At 36.4% G+C, this 21,438-nt stretch overlaps 1 protein-coding gene and 1 long non-coding RNA gene across 2 annotated transcripts in view; one reads left to right on the top strand and one right to left on the bottom strand.

Annotated features, from left to right (window-relative positions):
* Positions 1 to 21,438, bottom strand: part of Adgrb3 (adhesion G protein-coupled receptor B3) — a 708,652-nt gene that overhangs the window by 532,358 nt on the left and 154,856 nt on the right. The gene's annotated exons all lie outside the window — the stretch shown is intronic.
* LOC131926081 (uncharacterized) lies at positions 4,159 to 14,684 on the top strand. The gene is made up of 3 exons (XR_009383438.1): positions 4,159 to 4,451; positions 13,315 to 13,491; positions 14,523 to 14,684. It is a non-coding gene; the product is annotated as an uncharacterized LOC131926081 (long non-coding RNA).

Below are 21,438 nucleotides of genomic sequence, written 5' to 3'. Positions count from 1 at the left end.
TATTTGTAATTAGTACCTGTGAGAAAGGGAAAGACTGTTTCTTTTCTGATGAGTATCACTGAACATATCAATCACATTCCAGGGTAGGCCCCACACGCAGGAATAGTGGCGCAGAAAATAGTCTCAATTGCGTGTGTGTACACTATTTTTTAAAAATTTGTGGGTTTTTTTATGGTTTACTGCTTTTTTATGACTATCATCATTTTTTCTTTCATTGTTTATACTGTTTTGTTTTTTGAGAAGTAGAGATGAAGTTGGGTAGGTAGGAAGGTAAGGAGAATCTGGAAGGAGTTGGGGAAGGGAATACATATGATCAAAATATATTATATAAAAATACATGGTAAGCAAAGGGAGAAGGATAAGAGTATGATTAAAAAGGAAAAGATATAATCTCAAAAATAAAAGAATTACAATATATTGTATGGAAAAATATTTTTTTAAAAAAGGAAAAAAAAAAACAAAGTTACCTCATATGGAAGAAATAGGAGAAACAAGTAATAGGAACCAGAACATCACCACACTGCCTTTGTTCACCGACCAAGCGTTGCTGTACATGAGTCCACCATTGGGTCTGCTCTGATAAACATGTACTGATATATTCAGATCTTCAAGTATCCAGTTGCATCAGTGAGTTAAGTGATTTCATTTTTCATAAAATAAGTGTAAGAAATGTTTAATTAACCATGCCCACAAGAGTTTGAATAAAACAATTTTGCTTCTCTATAAAATAAATTAGTGAAATTTAAAAATTCTTCTCCAAATGCTTTTAATTTATAACAGCATGCTAGAGTTTGAAAGAAAAAGTAAAATAAAGAGAGTTAGACTATAGAAATTGACAACGGCCTTTATCCTTTCCCCTGCCTTCTCCTTCTGTATGCCTGTATGTGCATGTGTGTTGTGTTGTGTTGTGTGTGTGTGTGTGTGTGTGTGTGTGTGTGTGTGTGTGTGGTGTGCTGTGTAAGTTCATGAGAATCAGAGTGCACATACCCATGCACACTTGTGTGGAGGCCAGAGAAGGACCTCGGGGGTCCTGTTCTATCATTCTTTAGCACATTGATTTAAGACTAGATCTTTCCCTGGACCTAGAATGAGCCTGGTAGTTTGGAAATCTCAGCAACACCAACCTTCTGTGCCCTCCGCAAAGCTGCAGTTCCATTGGAAGCAATACCCAGCTTTTTCCATGTGTTCTGTGATCGGAACGCAGTTCCTTATGCTAACACTGCAAGTATCTTACCCCATTAACCATCTAGTCAGGCCTCAAACATAATTTTTTGTAGAAATAGATAATAAGCAGTCAGTCTATTATGTCACTGCAAAATACATTGTAAAGAGGCATATGATGAAGTCCCTTTCAAACTATGACAATAGTAGTGACCATTACAAGGATGTACACACATTAAGCTAGATATAAATAAATATTGCTCACTAAATTCAAAAAATATTGAGAGTAGTACATACTGAATTAAACACAATGCAAGTATAAAAATAATTAAAATGTAGATTTACAGCTTCCATACTAAATGGAGGATAAGTATAAATATACAAACAACTACAGAATATATTATAGCATATAAGTATATAGAACTAGTAGCTTCAATCTATCATTTAATTGAGATTTATACTAAAATCACACTGGGTGTAACTTAGTAACAGAGCAGGCATGTCTTGGGTTTAACCCCAATACTACAAAAAAAATTCACTATGGCATGTTCCTTAAGCATATGGAATGTAAAAACAAATTTAAAATTGGCAAAAATTACTGACTTTATGCACTTGGCACTCTTGTTGAAGTCTGCAATCCATGGCCGAGTGATTGCAAAGGCATTTATGAACCAGCTGATATTCAGAGAAAGTATCTGAACAACAGACCAGGCCTGATTGCACAGCTCCACACTGCTTCCTGCTCTTCACAAGAAGGGCATCTGTGGGTGTGGCTATCTGGAAACTGTGCCTCTTTGTCTAGAGAGTAAGAAAGGCAACAGGGCATGCTTTGTTTTGTTCTGATGGCCTATTCTATTCGAACTTACTGCTGTCTGTTCTCATCTACTCTCAACATTCTTGGCTGTTTGAGCCACACAAAAATGTTCACTTGTTTTGTTTTTAATATACAAAATAAGAGGATGCATAGTAAAATAAAAGGTGAATAGAAGTAGTAGGAAGTTTCAGCAGGTTAACTGAAGGCACATGCTTCTTGTCTGAGGCCCTGAATTCCATCAATGGAGCACACATGGTGAAAGGAGGTAACTGAATCCACACACTTGCTCTTTGTCATCCACATGTGTACCTTGGCACACACAGGTACATGCATAATGCACAAACAGACAGACAGACAGACCACACACACAAACACACAATAAATAACTATGTAAATAAGGGTTTTCTGTGCATTTTCAATTCTCAATATCTATTAACAAGACAAGAAAAGTAAGAAGAAATAAATTTCCATGATGGAATAATAAGTTTTGTTTAGGAACTTTAAGCTTTGATGTATATAGTGGTGCCTCCCAGGAAGAAATGCCAAGGAACAGCATCAAATACAGACTTTTGAGTCTGGATCCCTAAAGGTACAAATAAAATGTGGCTCATGGTACTGAGCGAACACAGTAAGAAAGAGAGTTTACATGGGTGAGGGTTATTGGAGGATGCAGTTAGGATGCACACAGGAGCAGAAAGGCAGGTTACTAATGAAGACAAGGAGCAGGAGGGGAAATCAAAGATCGTGTACAGCAGTTTGTGGAAATGGAAGTGGTGCAAGCATTTTTATAGAAAGAACCAAACATACAAGACACAGAGAGATTTAAAACGGAGGGGGAAGAAAGGTGACCCAGGAGTTAGACAGCCATTCCAATACAAACTAGTTCTTTCAATGGAATGAAAGACAGACCACCAAGGTGGTGAATGTGATGGAGTTCGCATCTACTAGGCCCTAGCTAGTAAGGACCTAAAAAATAGGTATGTCCTTGCTTCCGGCCATAAAGTTGGGGAAAATGAGGCTTATCTGTCAACTAAAGACTGGATAATTTTCTGCATGGGATAAACAATCTTTCACTCACTGAGCGGATCGTCACCGCACCAGATGACAGCTGTGAATCTTCAAGATAAAGAATCATCTGCCGTGAGTGTTGTTTCTTTTTATTCAAATGCTTCACAGAGTAAAACATACGCTTGTCAATCTTTTATAGAAATCCTGTACTTCTCTCTGAAATGTATCTTTCCTCGGAGAGTTGGTTTTTCTTTAAAGTCTTGAGAAACAGAGAGTCTGAGAGATTATGTAAAACATCAAGAGGTTTTCTTGTCCTTGAATTTTTCCTATGTCAAATTTTCTATTGGCAAAATAAAATAACTTTGTTTTCTGTTTGTTTGCCTGAGGGAAAAACTTGGAAGCCTCATTTTGGACTAGATAGAACTGCAACTGATAAATAATTAAATCTACCTTTCATCTGAGAGGAAAAAAAAATAATAGGTTCATAAAATGTTTGAGGGCCCAAGAATACATAGCTCTGAGGACAAAGGTAGAATGGAACTTCTTTTCCTTCTGTGAGAAATCTCATGCTGAGTAAATAGCGACTCAAAAATCAAAGTTCCCACCAATCCAAGGAGTTGCCTCAGTTGCAGAATGCTTTTACACATCAGGGCATGTCAGGGAGCAACTGAGAAGTGAGAGGAAGAAAATGGTGCCCAGAGAATCTGTTGCTAGACACCTTCAACTGTGGGCTTCCTTCTTTCTCATTAATGCAAATGCCGAGGGGACTGGTATTTCACATGACTCTCCAGTGACATTAAAAGCAGGAGTTTTAAGGTCCAACTCCAACACTGTCTTATTGCATTTGAACTGTGAGAGGAGCGTGCAGCTGGAGAAGGTGAATTCACACGCAGAGAACCCATATGCAGTGTGGTGTTCTCATCTTCTTAACAGTACGTGGGTTGTGAGCCTCCCTGGTAGGACAGCGAACTGTGAGGGAACAGGCTTTAGACACAAGACAGACAGTAGTCTTCCCTGTACTTGCTGCTCTTACCTTTGGTCAGAGAAACAACTTGCTTCTTCCCCTATCCTCCTCCTCCTCCTCCTGCTCTTCCTCCTCCTCCTCATCCCCACCCTTCTTCCTGGTAGTGGGTAGCTGTTACTATAGAAACTCATAACTGTTCGAAGTTCTGAGAACAAGTGACTGTTGAATGCTCAGCCTTAAATGGCACATCTCTATCACTCCCATCAAGACTCATGGAACATGACGAAAGAGGCAGAAATATGTGAGAGCCAGAGGATGCGGAGGAGTGTTGTGGAATGCTGTCTTCCAGACACGATAAGCCCATTCCTCCCGAAGTCACAGAAGTTGTAATCATCTTCAGAAGATTGCAACAAGATTGGCCCATCAATATGCTATCATGGAGAAACTTGGGGACTCATGAAGCCCCATCTCTCTTTGAGGATGTATAGTTAATGGTTACTGGAGGTGAGAGAGGGATTTTTTTCAATGTTATATTTACTGGGAAGTTGTCCATGATTTTATAAATAATCTCTCCCCCGATCACGAAAGAAACACTAAACTTATCAAATTAATACCCATAACCACTACCAATACACACACACACACACACACACACACACACACACACACACACACACAGAAAATAATAAAAGGTATGGAAAAAAGACTACTTGATATGATAGAAAAGATAAGCAGAAGTAGAATAAGAAAGGGAAACGGAGGAGACTAAATGATTCAAATACATTATATACACATATGAAAATGTCACAATGAAACCCAATATTATATATAATTAATATATGGTGATGGTGATCAAATTAAGAAAAAATGGATGGAGGGATGGTAACTGATTTGATCATATTCACTTTTGCTATGGTTTGCATATTTAGCGTCCCTTACAGACTGCTGGTGAATCTTTGTCCCTAGTTTACAGCTTTGCTTTGGAGGCTGTGAAAACTTTAAGACAGAGCCTAGATGGAAGAACTGGGTCCTTGGAGCCCTGTGCTTCCAGGCTGCATTTTACCTGGCCCACTGAGGCATTGCCTCTTTCTGTTTTCTCTGGCATGAGGAAGGACTCTCCACCAAACACCTCATCATAATAAGATCCGACTGCATATAGGCAAGTGAACATGAACCAGACTCCTGGAAAACACCAGGAAAAGTATTTTTTGCCATTAGGATTTTCCCAGATATTCATCCCATTAATGAGAAAGCTGATTAAATACCTTCTCTCTTCTGCATTCTTCTAAGATGTATTTCTCACTTTTTCAGATCATAGGCATTAATCATAACATCCAACATTTAAACAAAAAGCATGGGTTACTTCGTAGGAATGGGCAAGTACATGGCACTGTGTAGAAAAAGAGCAATTATTTATTCTGGTCGCTGTAAGTTCTAGTAAGGAACATCTCCGCATGTCGCACATCACTGTTTGCAGTTGCTTCTCTACCACAGGTAAATGCTTTGGGTTTGAAAATGAGGAAGAACCACAACTGTAGCTATCATTTATTTATGGCCTCTTATGAATCCTCAGCGCTATGGCAGATTTTTGCAAGTATTTTTATTAAGCCTTGCAAGTACCATGCAGATTATCTGTCATCACTGTTGGAGTTTCTCTGTATGTATTTTAGGTCTGAATTCTCACAATGCTTTACGGTGGAGGTTCTCCTTTAGCTTTCTAGAAGCACACTGACTTAAACAAGTGTTAACACTTACAGGTAACAACTGGGAAAAGAGAACTGAATTAGGAAAAAACTATCTAGAAGAATCATAATACTGCTTTATGTGTAAAATATAGAATCTTGGGCTGGAGAGATGGCTCAGAGGTTAAGAGCACCAACTGCTCTTCCAGAGGTCCTGAGTTCAATTCCCAGCAACCACATGGTGGCTCACAAACATCTGTAATGAAATCTGGCACCCTCTTCTATGTACATAATAAATAAATAAATCTTAAAAAAATATAGAATCTTAAATTTCATATGAACAAGGACAAATTGATGGATGAAATACTTTTCATTATTAAATCTCTCAAACTATATTAAATAAGCTTTTGAATATATACTGTTTGTTCTTTTATTTATTTGGGAACTTTTTGTAAAATACCAGCAATGGATAAGCATACAGTACTGGTGTTGTTAGTCTATGAAGAATACAGAGGTGAATAAACAAATATTGCTAATTTCATAGATTATAGTCTTACATGGAAGAATGGAATAAAAATATGTATGTGCATATGTTCATAGATACATGCATATAGACAGATGTTTGATCTTGTGAAGGGGCTGTACAGGTTTGTTTAGGACAGGAAATTTCTCCAAATATGTCTCCAATAGTATTTGAGGGAATTACATGATTCATATCAGATCAAGATGACCATGGAAAAGGAACAAGGAACCTTGAATTTTCTCAATGCTGATGAGAAAGGAACAACAGCTGCAGAGAGACATTGGACGACAGACAAAACTCCCGAGCTAAACCAACCGGTTTATTTCAAGGATGTGCTGACCTCAGAATGGAAACCTGGATATGTTCTACGTTGGGGAAGGGGTTTTGCCTTTGTTTCTGCAGGAGAAGAAAAGCTATGGATACCAACAAAATTAATAAAAATTCGATTTGAACAGGAAAAACCCCTTGATGAGGTGAAGTAAAAGATCATCCACCAATGTGACATCTCTACAAGTTGTAAGAAAAATTTAACAATCAAGGTTGGGGTAGGGTTCTGTTTTTGTCTTTCCAGGATAATGGAAATACCCATCTTCCAAAAATCATAAGGCCTTGGATATCCGGATGTTTACAGCAGAAAGAAAGAATCTATTGGTACCAATCTACACACGGTAAAATCTCACTGTCTAACATCTATCTCTCTATTAATATAGAAAAGTTGTGGTTCCAATTCAATTATAAGCCAAGCTGGCTTTGGAGATGAAATTGGCTCACTCCTTCTCTAAACCCAAGCACATTGCTAAAAGAAAAGTTTGAGAGATTCTTCAGTACCATATCAGAAGAGCCCTCTGGTGTGGGACAGAAGGAAACCAATAAAAAGGGACCATTGTCTTCTAGATTCTAATTCTCTCCATGCTTACTCTTGATTTCTCAGAATCCTTTCTTACATGCTATGTCCTCTTTAAATCCAAATCTTCCATTTTGATAACAAATAAGTTTTTCTAATAGCAATCTCAGAAGTCTCCAGAAGGAAGATGGGGCCCCAACAACAACTCTACCCAATCCAGAATGATGCCATGGTAATCATCATCATACTACACTTCTTACCAGAATTTCAGACAATCTTACCCATTACTCTAAGACTTGCTGCAGAACCTACAGTTAGTCTAACTGAAATTTAACTATCTGCGCTTTCTCACAGTACCCAACAGAGATAACATCACCCCCTAAACAGCAGGAAGCAATTCTAAGAAAACGACGCCCCTTCTCCCTTAGGTTTCATAATTCTCAGGGTTATGGATGATGGTTACAGGGTTGGGGGTGGAAGGAAATATTAAACTCAGTACTCCCAAAAAAAAAAAAAAAAAAAAAAAAAAAAAAAAAAAAAGTAAAAGAAGAAATGGAATGGATACGTATAAGACATTATGGTAGATTATTGTGTATACTAGTAAACAAATTTAGTAAAATAGCAGCCTTAAATAATTTGCACTGTAATTTACACTGTTATGGATTCTTATATGTTGATACAAATGTAAACTATTTTTATATTCCTGTTTAAGATAATTTGTATATTGATACAAATACAGAACTATACTTGGTATAATGTACATATATTTCTACTCTTATTTGAAATGTTTGTATATTGATACAAATGTAAATTTATATCTGTCATACTTTATGTATGTTCTACTTCTGTTTAGGATATTCGGTATATTGATATATATTTAAGATTATTGTCATATTGCATATCCCACTACATACTCCTACCTCTGTTATAAATATTGATATATATTTAAGATTATTGTCATATTGTATATCACACTATACACTCCTACCTCTGTTATAACATCTTGTGTATTGTCACAACTTTGAAGTCATCGTTCTTTACCATACACTTGCTTATAGACTGTCTACCTTGTTTACGTGAAGCCTTAGTCCTTAGGTTATTTCAGTAGATAAGACTTGTAGATTTATAGTCACCTATGCTTGTCATCTCTATAGTTACGTTAGTCAGGTTATACAGATTTACAGATACATAGGTCAGATGGACAGGTAATCTTCAAACACTTCATAGACCTAGAGAATATGGCATTTAAATAACTTATAATTCTGTTGATGCGAGACACAATTGCTCCTGGCTGCACCAATTTGATCCCGAGAGAATGTTGGGCTTCTAGACATTTCCATTTGGAAGTTTGTCTTCTTGGCACAAAATGGCCTACTGGGCAAAGAACTGCCCTTGCCTCGACAGCTGACAGTACAAATCCAATGCTATCCTTTCTGGACAAGCGGGACACAAGGAAAGCGACCACTGTACTCTGCCAAGACAGGGTAAGATGGTCTTTCAGAATTCCTGCTTCTGAAAATGGTCTGTCAGATACTTTAGGCCTGTAGCCAATTTAAATGCACCAACAATGCTGAGAAACATTAGGTGATTGTCCAGGCTGCCAGCTGTCTCGGTCTACTCTCACAAGATTCCCGAAAGTTGCTTGCATCCATCTACCATTTCTCAGGTACCATTATATTCCTTCTCAGGTCTTTGATGGGATTGAAGACTAGCAGTTATAGTTACAACTTAGTAGATAGAACATATTAAGTATTAGATTCAGGTTCTTTAGGGTAGGACACCTTTTGGAATGATCTTTGTAACATGCCATTTATCTATGCTCTATACTTCTCTGGATTTTAATATGTGTTTCTTGCTTGATATTGTTTGCATTGGTTGTAGTTCCATCTTATCTAGGTCATTATCCCTCATTATTCCTGGACAATATTTGATAACCATTCCTTTGTATATAGTCTTGTATTAGGTTAGAACCTTCTTATTTAGACAAAAAGGGGGAGATGTAGTGGGTAGCCATTCCAGCTTTGTTCTGGAAGTTCCAACCCCCATTGAGACTTCGGCAACTGTCACGCCTACAAGGCGGGGCCAAGGGAGGCGCCTGGGGACCCGAGATCCGGATCGGCGAACGCTCTCTTGGTTCCAGGACGCTGGATGGTGGAGGTAGACAGAGGAGAGCTCCAGAGAACACCGCTGGACTGTGATAGGGTTTTGTTGGGGCACTGGGTGTCAGCAGGGTCAAAGGTCAGACCCCAGAGGAAAAGGACAGGTTTCCCAGTGGAGTTGATGGTGCTGCAGCAGTATGTGCCTCCAGAGGCTGCCTATGTTTGAAGAGGATTGGGACATGTGATAATATGGAATAAAACAATGCTTCTAAATGAGTAATTCATAGATTTACTTAGAGTTGAGTCTTTATATTTTCCTTCTCTCGTGATTTTGTGTGATTTCATTAATATCTTTAAGACAAAGTAAGACAACAGAAACCTCCACACAATGCAACACATGGTTTGGGAGTCACAGCTACCAGATGATAAATAGTATATTTGTTTCATAAATAAGACTTTGTAAACCAAAGTAATTAGAGAAAAGAGAAATAAGCTTTCCTTTTGAATATGGTTGTCATTTACACAGCAGAAATTATTTTAGTGCTCCTGTAGAAACAATTACAAATCAATTTTATATAATTAGTTATTAATATTCTCTGCCATATTCTCTAATAACTCATTTAATAGTGTCACAACTCAGCACAGATCCTTAATCATCTTAATGAAAATAAATAATCATATTCTTTATTCCAAGTAACACCGGCTACTTGTTCCAAGCTAAATATTTATAGGTCTATTTCAAATTCAATGTATTTCAATTTGTTAATGAGTGTTTAATTCAGTACCTTGAAGTAAAATTAGCTAATTTATTAATTAAAAATGAATCAAACAACAAAAATGCTTCTCTCATCCTACATCGGATAATTCTTGTATTTTCTAATAGAAGCTTTTGTTTATTGCATTTATCTTTAACTTTACACCATTGTGGCTTCAGGAATAGGACTCTGGTGTTAGTGAGACTTCGGAAAGCTTTAAAGGAGGCAAAGGTGTTGTAAGACACCTTCTCTACTGCCATATAATATTTGGAATGCTAATTCAAGACAATTAGATTTAGTGAAACCATTTTCAAACAAAAAACACGTGTACACAAAATAAAGGCTGAAGCCAAAGCACCCTGGAGAACCCACAATAAAAGCTTCTTATTCTCAATCTTATTAGATAAATTGTGATGTCAAAAGATGAAAGTCTCCCATTATGTGATTTTGAAGTTCATTTTATGTAAATGTATATAACATATTGGACCATGATGATTTTAGAGAGACTGCAGAAGATTTTGATCTCTTTACCCTGATAATGGCAAGCTGTGCAAATGAAAAGCCTAATATTGCTCACTACATAAAATAATGTAAAAGTCTTGTGAATAAATAGATCATGTGGAGTATACTAAATATATGCATTACAACATTTAGAAATGTGTCAAAATATAGCATGACATACATCATCCAAATTAGTATAATATTACAAGAAATACATAGAGCAATGTGAATGTAAAAGTTATTTAGAAGATTTTACATCTTGAGCATATCTTATTAGGGGGCCAAGTTATATATGTAAATGTATTTAAAGCCAATAGTTATTCCCTGGCTGAGTGTCATAACTCCAGATGAGTTTTCACGTTACTACATTTATTAGGATCTACATACATATGTACATGCTATACACTTAAATATTCATGATAATCAAATCAATCTTAAAAGTTTTGTTTTTACTAGCAAAGGTAGTAATTACTAACAAAACAATATCAAGAAGATAAATTTCCTCATTGCAAGGTAGCTAAGATGCGTCTCCTACAAAAATCTACTGCAAAAAAAATTACATAGTATGCTGTTGATGGGTTTCTTGCATAAATAATATATGATTTCAGCTTACTGCCAACCTTACCTTGTGACTAAAGTTTTGATGTTAATGTTACCTTACAGAAGGACACAGAAATCAATCAGGCCCATCTAGAAATTCGGTATGCACTTTGTTAGTACTATAAAAATTAAATTAAAAACTGTGTTATACTTGTAACTGAACTCTAGATTGCTCACAGCAGTTCAGCCAAAGGTTTTGCAAGACAAGCTAAATTCGTACTGTAATGACTAGCACATTTACCTTAAACTCACAAGCCCAACCTAATGCAGGGCATGTATGTGTTTGCAGAGGAAGATCTCCACATTGTTTAGATTCTCCAGGCTTATTAAAAAAAATCTTTGAAAGTCTCATATTTGTATGGAACATATTTTAGATGCTTCGATAATCCAACCATTACACTCTCTCATTCCTCCTCACTTCAGGTTTTATTCTTAAAGACTTCTGACAGCAAACTTGTCCTATCACATGGTGGGAGCAACATTCACAATGAAGTATCTATTAGATGATTTCTGTTTTGAGAAGTATCCTTCATGTGGAGGCTATTTAATAGTATAGCTATTTCCATGGGCATTGGTCATGTTACTAAGGTAGAGATAATAAATAGTTTAACAGCATATTACCTGTATTCGTAAAATACTGTTAAAACACAGTTATTCTGTATTCATTGGCAATACAATCACCCTATTTAAAAAAAAAATACTCCCAAAGTATACATATTCACAATGATGATTTTGTAAAGAAATTAGACTGCAGATTAAGTGAACTTCAAGCACATGCAACATTATTAATATTTATGTTATCCATCCGATCATGACTGTCTATACGGCAAATTTCAAATATCATTTTGTTGTCTAACACTTAAAGTTCCTTCATAGCCAATTTCTCCCTGTCTTCACCATTACTTACACCAGCCTTTTTTTTCCTTTTTTGTTCTTTTTTGACTTACACCAGCCGTTTTAAGGAGTCTATTCAACCATTCTATACAGGATTTCTAAAACCACACTATGAAACAATAATTGATGCTTTTATTCCTATCTCTTTCCCTGGCCCCATTCATTCAAGCATCACAACCCAAAGATTCATGAATCAAGTAATTCTAATTATTCTGTTATAAAGTTTCCTTTCTTCTACAACCAAAATTGACTTTTCTACCTCACCAATTCCTTAAGAGTATTCACTGATACAGTTACCTATTCAAATTAAGTCAAGGTAACAGGTCACTGTGTGCATCTGTCTATCTCAGTCACCTCACATCACTCATAGCATCTAGAAAAGTGACTTGCCCATTCTGATGTGCTTTTGTGTCAAAAATAGTTTCTTTGAAATGAGAGAATAAACCGACACCACATAATTGAAAACCCATAGAACACTCATGACTCTTTAAAATTTATATGTGTGGGCAGTGTGTGTGTGTGTGTGTGTGTGTGTGTGTGTGTGTGTGTGCGCGCGCGCTGTAGATATTGCTCTGTATAAATAAAATGCTGATTGGCCAGTAGCCAGGCAGGAAGTATAAGTGGGACAAGCAAAGAAGAGAATTTTGGGAACAGGAAGGTTGAGTCAGGAGACGCTGCCAGCCACTGCCATGAGTCCCAACATGTAAGATAACAGCAAGCCAAGAGCCATGTGGAAAGGTATAGATTTATAGAAATGGGTTAATCTAAGATGTAAGAACTAGATAGCCAGAAGCCTGAGCCATTAGGCCAAACAATTTAAATAATATAAGTGTCTGTGTGTTTACTTGGTTGGGTCTGAGCAGCTATGGGACTGGTGGGTGAGAGAGATTTGTCCTGACCATGGACCAGGCAGGACCAGGAAAAGTCTAACTCTGTGTGTGTGTGTGTGTGTGTGTGTGTGTGTGTGTGTGTGTGTGTGTGGTAGTGAGGCAGGAAAGGGTGGAATGTGAAAGAACTTAGTATGCACTGTGTACATGCATATAGGAAGCAAGTGAAAACCTGAGTGAAGGTGTGCTGCTGACTTGGGCAAGGCCATGTCAAGGATCAATGCCTCAGGCACAAGAGAATGGCAAATCTTTGCCTGGGATAGATTCAGAAGGAATGTTCACAGTATGTTAAAAAAAAATGTCCACTGTAGCTTTCCCCCCAGGATATATATGGCCTGAAGACTGTTGTGCTACAGAGACTGCTCCTACTAAAATTAGCTAAGCCTGCCTCCTCTCTCAACCATATATTAGAACCCTGCCTCCTTTTTTCTCTGTAGTAACCCTGCCTCCCTCTTCCTTCAACTGTATATAATAAACATTCTGTCCTGCCAGGGTGCTGGAGCTTCTCCATCAGAGAGCCCAGCCCACCTGAGCCCAGCTTTCCCGTGTGCCAATGTGTTTCTCCTTTCTTTATTCCCTCAGCATCCTAGTGAGGTCAACCCCTGGAGCTGTGCAGGAAGCACCACCTTTGTGAAAAGGTCTAAGAACAAGTTTGATGAAGAAACTAATCTTGTGGCAGAAAACTAAAATTAATGAACCAACGCTATCGCTATTTGTAGGAAATGATGAAAAACTGCATAGTTAAAATAAATAAAGAAGGTATGTTTTAAAACCACATTTTCTATAATTTGATTAACTTACTTTTGAATATTTACACAAAGTGGAAAATATGCTGCCATGCTATGTTTCCCTTGACACCTGCATGAAATGGCATCCATTATCCTGTTTTTTAAAATGATGATTTCATTTGAATTCATTTGCTTATTGTTCAATCTTCCTTTTTGCTCTGCCACATTTCATTTTTTAATTTTGAATATTTTTCAAATTGCCCTTTCTTCAACTTGATGTACTTTTACTGTAAGGGTCCAATTACTGTCTATCTCATAACAATATATATATATATATATATATATATATATATATTGTGTTTTACTTATCATCCCTGTACATTTTGCAAACTTTGGAAAACTAACATAAAATAAAACCTACCTTAAACCACTTCTCAAAAGACGAAACTAAGGCCTAAGTAAGATCTATTGATTCTCCCACTAAATCATGAATCCACTGAGTCTCAATATTGATTTAACTGTTTGGGCTAAGTACCTACTTCATGGCAGGTCTTGTTAAGAAAAACTTGTCAAAGGTGATTCTGTTGCTGATAGTGACCAACATAAAGATTCTCAAATTTGACTGGGGTAATGTTTAGTAATGATTATGGTTATTTTCAGAAGCACTGTATTATATTTTTATTATAAATAAACTCATTCTGTTCCACTAAGGACTTGGACATAACCCATCAGTCAAAGAAATCATGAAAATTATTGGCCATGAGTAAGGTGGCTCTTGATCACTTTATCAATTGGTAATTTTCCCATTTCTGTTCACACATAAATTGTAACAGTGTCAGCACAAGCAATAATAAGGAAACATGGCTGGTCCAATGCCAGGGGAAACCAAGTATTACCATCTTTGGGTAACTGCAAGGAAGTTAAATGCTCTGAAGCATATGGCTTAACCAGAGACCATAAGATTTCCTCCAAAGCTTACAGCACTTTTACAGAAAAATAAAAATGAACTTTTCATGAAATAATGTATGCTAAAATATGTATTTTCTGACATTAAATTTTCAGGGCTTTGGGAAAGAACTGTCTCGATTTGCATAATCTACTTGTGTTACAATTCAACCTCAAACACTGGAGGGGAAAAAAGGAAGAAAATAATGTTAACACAGCTTAAAATGCACATGTCAAACTCAGCTTCATTAAAAAAATCTATTTCTCATTAATTAATAATTTTGGCACTGGTACTTGTAGTATTGTTTTAATGATGGAAATATGAAATTAGCAAGTTATCTACGGGACTGAATTCATCTGTTACCTTTTTATGCTATTTTTCCCTAGATAAAAAAAAATTATTTAAACTATATTAAGAAATAAGAGTATAATCTCATAAGTCTTAATTATAACATGACCCTATTTTACAATTTTTACAATTTAAGGAAATTTATATATATCAACTACAATTATCTATTATTTAGATTATATCTACAATGTTTGCATGGGATAATATGTTCCAATATCAATCAATTTATAGGAATATGCTGGTATTTAAATACTGATTAGTTTCCTGATTCTTAAATTTTGGTGTTTCAGTTATTAAGTAACTGTATCTACACGTTAATCTTATTTTTACTTAAGCATTTATCACACTCACCATTCAAATAATGTTAAAAATACTAAGTAAAATCTTTTGTGCATTAATTTCTCACACTCTTGCTGTCATTTCTAAGAGAAATGAACAGCCAAAATGCTCCCATTAGTTTTTACTCAAAAGCATTCTCCACAAGTTTCTTTTGTTAGATTTTTTTCTTGAAATATATATGCTTTGTGATCCTTAAAATGTAAATTATTTACATGCATAGATTTTTTTCAAAGCTAATACAATTAAAAAAATAACACAGGCCAAAGGTCTGAATTTTCAATTAGCTTTAGCCTTTAATAGATCTTAAACTTCAGTGTGCCCAAGACTCAGATTTAGTGTTTGTTAAAAATCTTGAACCATGGAACCCAGGGTGTAGTTCAGTGGAGCACCTCCTTATAGTTCATAACTGTGTGGAGTAAATACCAAGCATGTATATGTATACTAGCACACATGCACAAACAGATTCATGAGATCCATCAATATGTTTTCAGTCTTAGTAGGTACCGCCTAACAGATGAGAACTGCAATTTTCATCAGGTATAGTGTTTCCCTTTGTCAAATGAGCCTATGTTCGAAATTGAAAAAAAAAAAATCACAACAATGATCTGCTAATAACAATAGTACAAAGACCTACCCTTATTTGTTGGTCATTCATTATTGCTCTTCCTCCCTCTTAACTAGCCCTTCCTGCATTCCTTCCTCCCATTCATGAAAGTTTCTACCCTTGAGAAATGCTTTGTATACAACTCTTCAATTATAAGACATTCTTAGAGATATTAAGAAATATGCAGGTATTATATACAACTTAATTTGACATTTTCATTTTATTCACTTATAGCATATAAAATTATGTGCCCCCCAAACCCTAACTCTATTTGATAGAACATGATTCAATCTGCATAGCTTTAAAGTTGGCTACATCTGAAAATTATCTTAAATGTAGTGAAAAGAGGTAAACGTGGCAAAAGAGAGGCCTTGAAGAGGGAAGGTTTTTCTCTTCCTGGAGTACAACTCTGTGAGTCTCGGCTGTTCAAACAATGTTATCTGAGGTAGAAACACAAGTCTACTCTCCACCCAGATGACAAGGTGATGGATGGTATTTCCACAACAAGCGCTCTTCTCTTAGATTGAACTTTTGAAGCCACTAAATGCAGATCGGAAACAACCATATAGGAATCCAGGGAGTCTGATTCAATTTTATGTGGCTTTATCTTTCCCGGAGAAAAAGGAAATTAGATCCATCTGACCTTAAAATATTATTGAACTAGTGCTACAAACATTTTAGAGCTTCACAAAGACTGTTGTGATAGATTTTAAACTGAGGAGAATCAAGGGAACTATGCATATATAGTATATGGTTCAATAATATTTAGGTCAGAACATTTTTGCAACTATTAACAAATGATTAGTTCAAGCAACTAAACTACCCCCTATGTTTCCACAGATAAAGCTTCACAGATATGAGTTTTCACTTGAGTGAAGTGCATACAAACATCTGAAAAATACTCAATTTGGGAAAGGAAAGATAGTTCAGTAGTTAAGAGTGTTTACTGCTCTTGTAGAGGACCTGAGTTTGGTTCCTAGCACCCAAGTTGGGAGTTTACAATCTACCTGTAACTCCAACTTCAAGGAGACCTGGCACTTGCACTCATATGCACATACTGCTTTGGAATAGTCCTCTTGTACACTGTAAAGATTTGTCACTCAAATTGGTCTAATAAAATGTTGATTGGCCAGTAGCCAAACAGGAAGTACAGGCGGTGCAACCAAACTGAGAATGCTGTGTAGAGGAAGGATGGAATCAGAAGTCAGCCAGAAACAAAGGAAGTAAGATGATAATGCCATACTAAGAAAATGTACAAGCCACATGGGCTAAACATAGACGAGAATTATGCATTAAGTGTAAGAGCTAATTAGTAATAAGCCTGAGCTACTGGCCAAGCATTTGTAATTAACATAAGCCTCTGTGTGTTAAATTGGGAAGCAGCAGATGGGTAATTGGGAGTTGCTGGCAGGACAAAAACTTCTACCTACAACATACCACCCCTCACACATACATGTAATTTTAAAAAATCTTAAATGCTTAATTTGAAATAACTGTTTACAAATTAATGACAGCTGGGTGCAGCTGTCTGTATATCATTAACCTTGTCTCAAGATTTTTTTTTATTTTTTGCATTTATGATCTAGAGCAGTGGTTTTCAACTTTCCTAAAGCTGCAATGCTTTAATACAGTTCCTCATGTTGTGGTGACCCAACAATAAATTTTTTTCATGGCTACTTCATAACTAATTTTACTACAGTTATAAATCATAATGTAAATATTTGTGTTTTCTGGTGGTCTTAGGCAAACACTGTGAAAGGGTTGTTTGACCCCAAAATGGGTCATGACCCACAAGTTGAAAACCACTGATCTAGAGGAAGCAAAGGGTATATAATTAATCAGTGTTGGGATCTATTCTTTTTGTGATTTATTCAACAAAACTCTTAGGGAGCTGGTTAGATATATGGGGCTTGGAGAACACTGGGACTCCATATAATCTCGATCATAACCAAGAGCATGTAAAAGACAAGAACTAACACTATGTACTGATTACTACTAGGGAAAGGAATGAAATCCAAGTGCCTAGTAGATCACTAATAGAAAACTATCTAAACATGGTTCCCAGGGCACTAAGTCTTAAAAGCTTACATGTTAATAGCAGACTACTTTCAGATAAAGAACAAAGACTTGCTATTGCCCCTTCTTACAGTAGTCAATTCCAATGGGTATATCAATCACCTGGACATGAGTAGACGCTTAGGGAAAAGTTGCTAGTTTTAGAGACTTCAGAAATAGCATATAGCTTGCCTAAAATTTAGATAAGGCCATTGTCCATTCTAACCTCTTGAGAGTGTGCTCTACTTTTTAAGCACACTCTGTCTTCTATATGACATTTGGTGTGTCCTGTCTGAAAGAAATCACAGAAATAAGGGAGACAAGGGGAATCCAGACTGCAATCCCAGAGTCATAATCATTATCTTACACTGTCTGGAACTAAAATTAGGTTTTATTTGAATAAAATATATAGTAATGGGTTTATAAATTACATTAGTTCTGTTATTTAGCCTAAAGAATACATTTTAAATGTTGAAATGGTTTGTTATAACTCACTGTTTGAAATTTAATCTTGCATAACCTCTCTAATAGTTACTCACTAAGCAAGTATCAACACAACCAAATAAACATATTCAATATAAGTCTAAAGGTTATCCTAAGAAGAGAATACTGTTATATAACAGTAAAGAAACTTACTGTAACAGTTTAAAGTAACAACAAGTTAAACATATACCTTAAGTTTAGTTATTACATCATATACATACATATATATATATATATATACATATATATATATATATATATATTAGTGTGTGTGTGTGTGCATGAACACATGAGTACCACAAAAGCATGTGTCACAGTACACATGTGAAGGTCATATGACAACTTGCAGGAGTGAGTACTCTATCATGCGGGTCCCTAAGATTAAATTAGTCTTCAGACTTAGTGGCAAATGCTTTTAGCCACCGATTCATTCTTAATGAACATTAACCAGTATTATTTTTAACTATGGTATGCTCCATAAAGAAAATACCACATGTATAATAGGGAAGCATCAATTTGAAAATATGGTCATAATATAACAAATTTTCTGCTCATCAAATTTACATTTTATTATGAATTAAATGGTTATATGCTGTGGGATGGTCTGTATATCAAGTGTGTTGCTGATTGGTCAGTAAATAAATCACTGATTGGCCATTGGCTAGGCAGGAAGTATAGGCGGGACAAGGAAAAGAATTCTGGGAAGTGGAAGGCTGAGGGAGAGACACTGCCAGCCGCCATCAGGACAAGGAAGATGTAAGGTACCAGTAAGCCATGAGCCATATGGCAAAGTAAAGATTAATAGAAATGGGCTAAATATAAGAGTAAGAGCTAGACAATGACAGGCCTGAGCTAATGGCCAAGCAGTTTAAATAATGTAAGAGTCTGTGTGTTTATTTTATAAGTGGGCTCTGAGACTGGCGAGACTTGATGGTGGGAGCTGGAGAGAAATTCTCCAGCAACAAATGGCGCCCAACGTGGGGCTCGAACCCACGACCCTGAGATTAAGAGTGTCATGCTCTTCACCTTGACAAAAATAGCCATTTGGGCAAGAAACTGTTCTTGCCTGGACTGCTTGATCAACTGGACATGCAGGACCCATAGAAAGGTGACCACTGAACTTTGCTTGACAAAATGGTCCTTCAGGTTCCTGCTTTGCAGAGAAATCTGCCAGACATTCTACAAGACACAGAGAAAAGTAAATAAGAGACTCTAGGCCTGTGGGCTGAAGACAGATGCCCCAACTTTACAAGAAAACTTTGGATGACTGTCCAGGCTCAGCTGTCTCTGTCTACCCTACAAGACTCCTAAAAGTTGCTTATATCCTTCTCCATTTCTCAGGTAGTAGCATATCCTTCTGAGGTCTTTGATGTGGTTAAAGACTAGATACTTACAATTTTCCTTAGTTATAATAAAAGATAAGTTAGATATAAAACCTTAAACTTACAAATATAAGATAGATAGGATCTCTTCTTTAATATTGTAACTGTAATTCTTGCTTGATAATTATTTTGTTATATGTAATTTTACTATGTTAAAGTTAAAACCTTCCTTTTTAAGAAAAGAAAAGGGGAAGTGCTGTGGGATGGTCTGTATATCAAGTGTGTTGCTGATTGGTCAGTAAATAAATCACTGATTGGCCATTGGCTAGGCAGGAAGTATAGGCGGGACAAGGAAAAGAATTCTGGGAAGTGGAAGGCTGAGGGAGAGACACTGCCAGCCGCCATCAGGACAAGGAAGATGTAAGGTACCAGTAAGCCATGAGCCATATGGCAAAGTAAAGATTAATAGAAATGGGCTAAATATAAGAGTAAGAGCTAGACAATGACAGGCCTGAGCTAATGGCCAAGCAGTTTAAATAATGTAAGAGTCTGTGTGTTTATTTTATAAGTGGGCTCTGAGACTGGCGAGACTTGATGGTGGGAGCTGGAGAGAAATTCTCCAGCAACAGTTATATTTTAGTGTATAAGATTTGTGTTTATATTTAAATTGGTTAGATAGAAAATAAAGATAGTCAGATAAAGTATTGAATAACTGTCCTAATATTTAGTTATTTTTTTCAGGGAAGTCAAAATATAAATAACTATTTTAATATAGGCTGTTTGCTAGTTATACTTCTATAATAAACTCAAAATATTTTTTTACTAAGTACAGATACTATTATAGCATAATTTTAGAATATCAAATTATAGGCTGTTATACCATTAAATTAATAATTTAAAAGATTTTGGCAACAAGAAAACTCTTCAGACAATACGTGAATATGCAGAATACAGTGTTTTAAATATGTTGAGATTCCAGCTGCATGGTATTAGTTACCTGGAATGGAAGATGGAAAATGGAAACTCTTGATTTACTCAGTTATGGATTTATGGGTATATTTGTTCTTCTCTACATTAAATGTTAATACTATTGCATGTTGTTTGTAAAATAACTTTTGAACCAGTGTATGCATGCAAATAACCAGTATGTAAATATTAGATTTTCACAGAGTTCACATACTCATTAATTCTGAACATCTGGTAAATAGGTTAGGTCCCTATTGACTACAACGTTAGAAATCTGGCTTTGACTAGATGAGATACCAACTACAGAATAAAAGTTAAAAATTAAACCAGCATGGGCCCCTGGACCCCCAACTACAGACAGTGTATGGTGGGTAATAAATTTTAAAAAAATGCAAAGATGCCGGGCGGTGGTGGCGCACGCCTTTAATCCCAGCACTCGGGAGGCAGAGCCAGGCGGATCTCTGTGAGTTCGAGGCCAGCCTGGGCTACCAAGTGAGTTCCAGGAAAGGCGCAAAGCTACACAGAGAAACCCTGTCTCGAAAAACCAAAAAAAAAAAAAAAAAGGCAAAGACTTGTAGCTGTTCAAGGTACAGAGCATAAATGATTACTGAGCACTCGGGCCTATACAGAACATTTATACCAGTCTTTCTAAGGGTCAGGGGACACGGGCAAGTTAGCAGAGAGAATGGAAGACCTGTATAATAGTAATATGGACTGTGAAATGCTGTCTTCAGGGTATTACAGCCACTGCAAACAGGATTCACAGCAAATGCTGCCTGCATTGGGGCTGCACAAGGCTGTGCCTATCAATAGTCAATTATGGACTGGGGAGAGATTCACTGGGCCCTTCTCTCTACTGAACCATTGGTTACTGGGTGGATTTGAATACGAAGACTGTCTTCAGTATGTTCCTAA

Source organism: Peromyscus eremicus, chromosome 16_21, assembly GCF_949786415.1.
Source record: "Peromyscus eremicus chromosome 16_21, PerEre_H2_v1, whole genome shotgun sequence".
Lineage (NCBI taxonomy): Eukaryota > Metazoa > Chordata > Mammalia > Rodentia > Cricetidae > Peromyscus > Peromyscus eremicus.
Note: the sequence above shows the minus strand (reverse complement) of the source record. Positions and strands in the feature narration are given on the sequence as shown.